The sequence below is a fragment of the Rhamphochromis longiceps genome, linkage group LG19 (assembly GCF_057381845.1).
Source record: "Rhamphochromis longiceps isolate RC_006_pf linkage group LG19, R_longiceps_female_GT1.1, whole genome shotgun sequence".
Taxonomy (NCBI): Eukaryota; Metazoa; Chordata; class Actinopteri; order Cichliformes; family Cichlidae; genus Rhamphochromis; species Rhamphochromis longiceps.
In genome coordinates, this window is record NC_140575.1 from 18,215,391 (window position 1) to 18,225,916 (window position 10,526).

At 45.6% G+C, this 10,526-nt stretch overlaps 1 pseudogene; it reads left to right on the forward strand.

Annotated features, from left to right (window-relative positions):
• On the forward strand, positions 1-2,955 carry LOC146646514 (uncharacterized; annotated as a pseudogene).
• The last annotated feature ends 7,571 nt before the right edge of the window (positions 2,956-10,526 follow it).

Here is a 10,526-nt window from a genome sequence, read left to right on the forward strand (position 1 = left end):
ATGGACCCTGCAGACTCTTCAGCTTCTGAATTCAACGCTGAGATGGAGCGGATGATTAAGCTCCTTGACCGCATCGCTCAGGCCGATAGCTTGCAGGCTATGGCTGTTGGACTAAGCGCAGTCGAGGCAATGATTACAACTAACCCCCGGCTTCATCAGTTCTCCTTGGACACATATCTGAGCCACACCATAGCCGCATGGAGGGAGCATGTCAGAGCCAGCGAGCTGGCTCTCTCTCTCCACACCAACGCAGCAGCAGCAGACGGAGCTCGCTGTAAAGCAGCTGCGTTTGCCACAGCAGGACAGTGTTTCTGCTGGAGGTTCTGGAGAACTGCTCCGGCTGTGTGGTGAGCCGGAGGATTTGCAGCCCAGTCAGCTGGAGGCTTCGCGGCCCGGTTCGCCTGCTCCCCCTTCCCGGAGTAAACAGCGTTCACGCCACTGCCACTCCAGAACAACTGAGCACACTCCAGTTTTGGGAGAAAGTGACTGTGTAGTGTTCCGGCCAGCCCCTGTGGCTGCTGTTATGTCTAGGACTTTTTCCGTGCCTCCGCTGGCAAAAAGAACTGGAAACAGAGTGCCACCTGCCATAACTAAGTTGGCTAAAGAACTGGGACTTGGTGTTGCAGAGCTTATGGATCAAGCAAAGGTTAGTGTTTTTCGGCCAATTATATTTTCACCTGTTTGCTCATCCGTCCAGCCTTCGTCTGCCTCCGCTGGAGGGTCCGAGGGGCCCGTCCAGCAACCTGCCTCCGCTGAGGCGTCCGAAGACCCGCTTCAGCCGTCTGTTCCCGCTGGAGGGTCCGAGGGGCCCGTCCACCCTTCTGTTCCCGCTGGGGGTTCTGGAGAACCGCACCAGCCTTTGTTCGCCTCCGCTGGAGGGTCCGAGGGGCCCGTCCAGCCTTCTGTTCCCGCTGGGGGTTCTGGAGAACCGCACCAGCCTTTGTTTGTCTCTGCTGGAGGGTCCGAGGGGCCCGTCCACCCTTCTGTTCCCGCTGGGGGTTCTGGAGAACCGCACCAGCCTTTGTTCGTCTCTACTGGAGGGTCCGAGGGGCCCGTCCACCCTTCTGTTCCCGCTGGGGGTTTTGGAGAACCGCACCAGCCTTTGTTCGCCTCCGCTGGAGGGTCCGAGGGGCCCGTCCAGCCTTCTGTTCCTGCTGGGGGTTTTGGAGAACCGCACCAGCCTTTGTTCGCCTCCGCTGGAGGGTCCGAGGGGCCCGTCCACCCTTCTGTTCCCGCTGGGGGTTTTGGAGAACCGCACCAGCCTTTGTTCGCCTCCGCTGGAGGGTCCGAGGGGCCCGTCCACCCTTCTGTTCCCGCTGGGGGTTCTGGAGAACCGCACCAGCCTTTGTTCGTCTCTACTGGAGGGTCCGAGGGGCCCGTCCAGCCTTCTGTTCCCGCTGGGGGTTTTGGAGAACCACACCAGCCTTTGTTCGCCTCCGCTGGAGGGTCCGAGGGGCCCGTCCAGCCTTCTGTTCCCGCTGGGGGTTTTGGAGAACCACACCAGCCTTTGTTCGCCTCCGCTGGAGGGTCCGAGGGGCCCGTCCAGCCTTCTGTTCCCGCTGGGGGTTCTGGAGAACCGCACCAGCCTTTGTTTGTCTCTGCTGGAGGGTCCGAGGGGCCCGTCCACCCTTCTGTTCCCGCTGGGGGTTCTGGAGAACCGCACCAGCCTTTGTTCGTCTCTACTGGAGGGTCCGAGGGGCCCGTCCACCCTTCTGTTCCCGCTGGGGGTTTTGGAGAACCGCACCAGCCTTTGTTCGCCTCCGCTGGAGGGTCCGAGGGGCCCGTCCAGCCTTCTGTTCCTGCTGGGGGTTCTGGAGAACCGCACCAGCCTTTGTTTGTCTCCGCTGGAGGGTCCGAGAGGCCCGTCTAGCAACAGCAACCTGCCTCCGCTGGAGGGTCCGAGGGACCGCTTCAGCCGCCTGTTCCCGCTGGAGGGTCCGAGGGGCCCGTCCAGCCCCCTGCCTCCGCTGGAGGGTCCGAGGGGCCCGTCCAGCCTTCTGTTCCCGCTGGGGGTTTTGGAGAACCGCACCAGCCTTTGTTCGCCTCCGCTGGAGGGTCCGAGGGGCCCGTCCAGCAGCCTGCCTTGCCTGCAGCGCCACCATCTGTGGCTCCCACGCCGTCGCCTGGTCCGGCCTCCGAGTCTTCAGCTCCGCCTGGTCCAGCCTCAGCCTCTGAGTCGCCTGGTCCGGCCTCCGTGTCTTCGCCTTCGGCGTCGCCTGGTCCTGCCTCCGTGTCTTCGCCTTCGGCGTCGCCTGGTCCTGCCTCGCTCCGTCTAGCTTCGTTTGCGCCTGAGGTCCCCATGCTGTCTGGTCCTGCTCGTCCTGCTCGTCCTGTCCGTCCTGCACGTCCTGTCCGGCCTGCTCGTCCTGCACGTCCTGTTCGGCCGCTTTCCGGGCCGATGACTGGACGTTGTTGCCGTCATGGACGGCCCCCTGAACTACGCCGCTGTCATAGACGGCACCCTGAACTACGCCGCTGCCAGTGCCTCCCGCCCGGCCGGCCCCCTGAACTGTTTTCTGGGCTCTTGGGCCGTCAGCCTCCGGGCCGCCCCCCTGAACTGCCTGGGTTTGGACTGTTGTGCCGTCAGCCTCCGGGCTGGCCCCCTGAACTTTTTGTGACCTGTTTTTCCTGGCCGCCTGCACCTGTCGTGAGCCTGTTTTTGTTCTGTTGCTTTCCCGGCTCCAGTGTTTGCACTTTTTTTTTGTTTCTGGCTCCTTGTGTTTGGTTTGTTTCGAGCCCTCCTTCCTGTTTCCCCGACCGCCCACCCTGGTTGGGTTGTTTTTTGTTTTGGTGTCGGTTTGGGCTGTCTGGGAGCCAGCCCTTTAGGGGGGGATACTGTCAGGATGCCTGGGTCGTTGACCCAGCGTTTTTGAGTTTATTATCCTATTTATAATTTCTAGTCTTTGGGTGTTTGTTAGAGTCATGTCTTTTGGTTTGTCTCTGTGTAATCCTTAGTTGCTGTCTCCCCTGTCCGCTATATCCCCGTGTCCAGTCAGTGTCTGTGTCTGCCCTGGTCCCACGTCTCTGTTCCCTCTGTTGTAGTGCCTGCATGTGAGTCTGTGTCTTTGTTCAGTCTGTGTTATGTGTTTCTTTGTGTCTGTGTCGTGATCTACTCTCATTTATGCTGTGTGTTCTGTCTGCCTGGTCATGTAAGTTTATTTGGATTTTTGGATTTGTGTTACGTTTTGCCACTTTTTTGCCGTGTTGTGGCGTTAATGTCATTTCAACGAGATTAACCTGAAAGCACTAGTGGGAACACAACGAATATGACTGCACATTTACGCCGACATCATCCTAGTGCAAAGACAAGTGGAGGAAGACAAAAACAACAAGCACGCATGCTACAAACTTTACCCGAGTCATTTAGACAGCCGTTAGCACATGATTCTCCTTATGGGGACCTGATATGTTTAATATGCTGCTGAGAATATAGCCCAGAAGAAGCGGATAGTATAGCTTTTATTTTGGAATAAACTCTCTTTTCCAAAGATGAGTGATTCCTCAATCAGATACAGGGCTCGCAAAATCGCTAGCCCGACGTCCCGGGGCTAGCGATTTTTCCAGTCGGGCTACCAAAATCTCTCTCTGCCCTGCCCGTCGGGCTATTGTAGGAAGGAAAAATATATGTCAATGCTTTTGCATTCTTTCGGGTAATGTAGCTGGGTAATTATGTCATTGGCATCGGTGAGCCACTGTCAATATGTGACATATTGAAGTCGCGTTTGAATTTGCACTTGTTTTTTGCTTTCACTTTGCAATTGCACGAACTGTGTATAGAGAGCAACAGTACTGATTGGTGAGTGATGATAATTTGTGCACCAATTCCTCTGACATCGTCTTATTAATTGTTAGCTTACTATGCAAACATGACAAGTGAAATCTCCCGCAGCAAGCTTAAACATGTGAGAGGTTGATCGCGCAGAGAATCGCTGAGCTTATGTGAGTGCGTGTGTAAAAGCATTTCAGTTCTGCTGAGCCAAATAAGACAGGTCAAGGTGAAGAAGTGACAGCCAAAGAAAAGCTTACCACAAAACGGAAAAGTTATGACAAATCAGACTATAAGGCAAAAAGAAAGTGCAGCTTTATGGTTTCATGGACAAAAGAATTTCTGTGGCTGCAATATGACAAGCTAAATAACCAGGGCTGCACATAAGTGGTCCGCAGGTGCGCATTCGCTGTCAAAATAAAAAAACACGCACAAGGGTTAGGGTTAAATTTAAAAACTGTACTTTTGAGTTAAAATATATATTTAGAATTTTAATAAATGACAAATTAAAAAGAAGTGAACATTTTTTTTTGTATCAAAAAAATATCGAACCGTGACACCAAAGTATCGAACCGAACCGTGAATTTTGTGTGTCGTTGCACACAAGGCGATAGGGATGGGTATTGATAAGATTTTCACGATTCTGATTCCATTTTCGATTCTGTTTAACGATTCGATTCTTTATCGATTCTCTTATCGATTCTTTTTAAAAAAGGAGAACACTAAGTTCGATTAGCTTAGAACTTCGTTTTATATCTTCTCTTTGAACAAGATAGAAATTTAGGAGTAACATGGCCTTACAAACCCAACAGTGAGATCTTAAGAGATCCACAGCCTACGGCTCTTCAATGGGGTGTCACAGGGTCCCCAGGAAAAAAAATTGTAAATGTAAAATAATAAAATAAATATTCTTCTGTTGCAATAACAAAGTATAACATAAATTATTCTGTAGCAATTACACAAGAATATCCAGTAATGTCCCTGCCTACAATTAAACACATTCACTTACTGAAAATCATCTGCTGTGGCAAATGGGTGCAAGCCTTTGACCACAAACTGAGTCACTGCTCGGTGACATTCGTCTATCCTGGCCTGAAAGGAGACGCTACCGGTAGATTGCAGCGAGAACTGCCAGCATCTAAGCCAGAGTCTGTCTGTCTCTCTCATCATGGTCACCTAAATGCACAGTAATGGCAGGTTTTGTAATAAGGCAGATCGCGCTAACATAATATGCACTGTTAGTTGATTATTTACCTGCCGCATTAACGGGAGAGGACGTGCAAACGCTACCGCTGCTGCTGGGTTGAGATTCACGAGTCCGGAGCGGAATTAAAAACACGACATTCATTTAAGGTCACCGCGTGTTTTGTGAGCAAATGCTTTTGCATATTCGTAGTGTTTCCTCCCTTAAATGAAATATCTACTTTGCAAGTATTGCAAGTTGCCCTGTTGTCATCCGTTCTCGTACAGTATAACCAAACTTCTGAGCGTTTGAGCCGCTTACGTGCCATGTTTCCTGCCAGGTAAATGACGCTCCGCAATGTGGTGACGTCATTCGGGGCGACTGGAATCGATAAGGGAATCGTTTGCAAAAATGGCAAACAATTCCAAGGAATGAAACAGTGGGAACCGGTTCTCAACAAGAACCGGTTTTCGATACCCATCCCTACAAGGCGAATGGGAACCATGAAGAGGCCGCTAGAAAAGCTGCAACCACCAAGTACCTGCAGAGGGTCAGGCAAGTCCTGAGGAGTCAGCTGAATGGTAAGAACAAGATCCGGGTCATCAACACGTACGCCCTGCCCGTGATCAGGTACCCTGCTGGGGTAATAGGCTGGCCAAAGGCGGAGATAGAAGCCACTGACATAAAGACAAGAAAGCTCCTTACCATGCATGGAGGGTTTCACCCCAGGTCCAGCGCCCTGAGGCTGTACGCTAAGCGGAAGGAAGGGGGCCGGGGACTGGTGAGTGTCAGCACCACAGTCCAGGATGAGACAAGGAACATCCAAGAATACATTGGGAAGATGGCCCCAACTGACCGAGTGCTCAGTGAATACCTCAGGCAGCAGAAACCCAAGAAAGAGGAGGGAGACGAGGAACCATCATGGAAGGACAGGCCCCTGCACGGTATGTACCACCGGCAGATAGAGGAGGTGGCTGATATCCAGAAATCCTACCATTGGCTGGACAAAGCTGGACTGAAAGACAGAAAAGAGGCACTAATCATGGCAGCACAAGAACAAGCTCTGAGTACAAGATCCATAGAGGCTGGGGTCTATCACACCAGGCAAGACCCCAGGTGCAGGCTGTGTAAAGATGCCCCAGAAACAATCCAGCACATAACAGCAGGGTGCAAGATGCTAGCAGGCAAGGCATACATGGAACGCCATAACCAAGTGGCCGGCATAGTGTACAGGAACATCTGTGCCGAGTATAACCTGGAAGTCCCGAGGTCAAAATGGGAGATGCCCCAAGGGTGGTGGAGAATGACCGAGCTAAGATCCTGTGGGACTTCCAGATACAGAAGGACAAAATGGTGGTGGCTAACCAACCGGACATAGTAGTGGTAGACAAACAGAAGAAGACGGCCGTAGTGATCGATGTAGCGGTTCCGAATGACAGCAATATCAGGAAGAAGGAACACGAGAAGCTGGAGAAATACCAAGGGCTCAGAGAAGAGCTCGAGAGGATGTGGAGGGTGAAGGTAACGGTGGTCCCTGTGGTAATCGGAGCACTAGGTGCGGTGACTCCCAAGGGGAGTCACAACTATCCCGGGGATAGTTGTAATGTGGGTCAGTTGTAACACTTCCAATTTCTCCAATCAGGGCTAAGTAAAAAGTAATTTGTATGCCAAAAAGTAAGTTTTTCTGCTTTATTTCAATTTCTAATAGTATTATCTGCTTTGCAGTTAAACTCATCAAACTTAAATTATGTTATTTGTATGTCTATGGGGATATATTCTGTGTAAGTCTTTAGTGCTAATGTTTTAGCCGTTGGCTGTAATGTAATGTTAGCTAGTTCATGGCTATAGGAGTCTGGGTAACAGCAACAGTCTGGGTTAGTTGTAACAATAATGCAGATGTTACAACTTACCACACTATTACTTTAACTTATATTAAACAAGTTTGTGAACGACATCAGCAGAGGGAGGTTCACTGGTCGCTTTTGTATATGCGGTTAATGCCATTGGCAACACAATTCCTCCACTGTTTGTGTTCCCACACATACATTATGCAGATCACTGTGTCAGAGATGGACCAGTAGGAAGTACTGGTAGTGGAAATAAATCAGGATGGGTGCAAGAAATAGATTTCCTCATCTTTCTGAAGCACTTTGAAAACCACACCAAGGTAAGCCATGATAAAAAGTAATAGAATTGCGATGCTGGTGAACAACTACATTTTTTCAGCTTCATTGTTATGTTCAAAATTGTTGCAAGAGTTGTAGGTTATAATGCCCACTGAGCCAATGAGGCCAAACTCAAGGAAGACCAACCAAAATTAATGTTCAGTTGCAGAAAATTCCATAATTTGTCTTTTTTGGGGGGTTGGAATATGTTCAAAAGCTAGATTTCTGCATTCTGTCACACACACACACATAGCTACATATATGGATGTAAGTGCATTCATGTGTTGAATAAACAAAGATTACATGTTAATGTTTTGTTAGTACCCTTATTTCATTGTGTTACATTTCACCCCAGGATATATTACAACTAACCCAGACTATGGGGTTAATTGTAACATTTCACTCTTTGTGTTTGAGACCATACCATGCAATGGGTAATTGTGCTGCAAAGAAAATAGCTGCACTATTTAATAGCCGAGACATGTAAATACTTTGCATTACATTTTGAATCCACTACCTTAAAAGAGCTTCAATTTACAGACAGAAATGTGAAAAATGTTACAACTATCCCCGGTCTCCCCTATATATGTGTGTATATATATATATATATATATATATATATATATATATATATACACACACATATACATATGTATATATATGTGTATATATATATACACATGTTCAGTTCAGTTCAGTTCAGTTCATTTTTATTTCAAACATTTCAAACATGTGCCTTCACAATCATTACAAAATATCATTCCATTATTTGTTTGAAAAGGAGTAGGCTGAAGTATTTACTTATTTGTCCCTACCCCCTCAAGTTTTACCTCTCATTCATTAAATTTTTTTTTTTGTCTTAAATTAAACAAACAACATATGAAACATATAAACATATGAAGTAAAACAAAACATAACATACATAAATCAAAAACAAGAAATTAGCAAGCCCCACCACAGTATAGTTTCTTTCATATGAAAAATAAAGAATGTGTATATTTGCAGATACACAAGTTATGGAAAAACAACAAACCAAAACAAAACAAAAAAACAAAAAAACAACCAAAAAAGAACCGCAACACCATTACCAGCAACATTACCATCCTGGGTTAACCCCGTTTTCTTCATTCTTATACTTATTTAAAATTAGGTTTTTATATTTTACTTTAAACTGTTTTATGTTTTGACTGTCTTTTATTTCTTCTGTTAGACTGTTCCATAATTTAACTCCTGCAATTGAGATTGACATAGTTCTTAAAGTTGTTCTAGCACTTTGTATTTTTAAATTCCATTTCCCTCTTAAGTTATACCCACCTTCTCTTTCTATGAACAATTTACAGATTTCTTTGGGAAGCAATTTATTTCTGACTTTATACATTATTTGCGCTGTTTTAAGCTTCACCAAGTCTTGGAATTTAATAGCTTGCATTTTGACAAAGAGTGCATTTGTATGGTCCCTGTACCCTACATTATTTATTAATCTAATGGCCCTTTTCTGTATTATAGTTATTGTTTGTGTGTTACTTTTGTATGTGTTTCCCCAGACCTCTACACAGTAGCTCATATATGGCAGTAGTAAAGCACAGTATAAAATGTGCAGTGCTTTCTGATCCAACATATGCTTTGCTTTTCCCAGGACGGCAATGCCCCGTGCCAATTTCCCCCGAACATAAGTAATGTGTGGCTTCCAACAGAGCTTGTGGTCAATGATCACCCCAAGAAATTTTATTTCATTTACTCTTTCTAAATATACATTGTCAACACATATTTCTACTTCGATGTTTTTCTTTTGGTTTCCAAACAACATAAATTTGGTTTTATCGAGATTCAATGATAATTTATTTATATCAAACCACTTCTTTAATATCGTTAATTCCTGTGTGATCATTTCCAAAACCTGTGGCAATTCCCCACCTGCACACAGTATATTTGTGTCATCTGCAAATATTACAAACTTTAAAATCTCCGATACTCTGCAGATATCATTTAAGTACATAATAAACATTTTTGGACCCAGTACTGAACCTTGAGGTACTCCACAAGCTATATCCATCAAATTAGATTTATATTCATTTATTTGTACATATTGTTGCCTATTCCCTACATAGCTTTTTAACCATTCCAAAACCACCACCATGTATATATATCTTTATATATATACAGTTAAACCTTTAATCATTCAATACTCAAAAGTAACATCTCTAAAGCTGCCATAGAATGGAGCTGATGGCTGCCTGCAACACAGGAATCAATCTAGAAAATAACTTAATGAGTCAGAAAACGCTTTATAACAGCTTCCAAAATTGCAGTTAATGGGCTAAAACAGGCAAATCCAGCTGTTTAATGTGGTGTTAAGCAGCACTATTATATTATATAAGGCTGAAGCAGACAGGAGCATCCCTCTGACATGAATACAAAAAGTCAAATATCTACCGCAACACAAGGTGAGATTAAAACATGAGCATAAAGACAAATATGATGCCTGGTGCCCTGGAGGCCCGAGACCTGTGTACCAGGTAATCACGTTGTCTCTACTTACTTTATTGCTTATCGTCTTATTCACTCTTTTTCTCCCTTTCCTGCCAATCTTTACTTAAAAATAAAAGCAAAAAAAACAAGAACTTCTGTCCATTAGCAGACAGTTTGTGTCTCTTGACCTTCTTGCATCCTCCACATTCCTGACATCCATTAATGCATTTCAGTAACCGTGAAACCAACAATACTGAAACCTGTTCTGAGGACATCTTGGCCTTTCCAATCATATTTCATTTGTGGGGGTGTGATCCTCTCAGCAGGAGTTCTGCCCTTTGAAAATGGCTCAGCAATCACATTTTATAGGAGAAAAATAAGCGACTGAGTAAAAAATATCAATTCAGTTTGTTTTGTGGAATTTCTTCCATAGATGTTTTGTTTGTTTTCTTTTTTTCTTTTTTTCTTTTTTTTGGGGGGGGGGGTTAAAATTGTCTTGACTTTTTAACCAGTAACTACTAATCTTCTTATTATTAATTTTAAGAACTGTCTTCAATTCAGTGGATTGATTGTGCCTCACATGCATTTATCTGACAAGGTTTATCACAGTTCAAAAGACAAAAGAATTTCAATAATATTCAGTGTTATCATAACCATAAGTACCACCTTAGGGTTAAATTCATCTCAACTTTGAGGTGAACGGTGGAAGTGATACCAACAGAAGCAAAGTAGTGATCGGCTGTCATTTACAAAGTGATAGCCAAACCACTGTGGATGTGATAGTAACCTCCCTTTCACTCTCAGAGTGGATGGGAACTGTCTTTGAAGCGACATCTACTTTGTGTAATCGGAAGCGGTTTACACTTATTAAGTAAAATAAGTGCACAATATATTCAACCTTATGCAAAATCCTTCCTATATTACACAATATCTGTGCATGTGC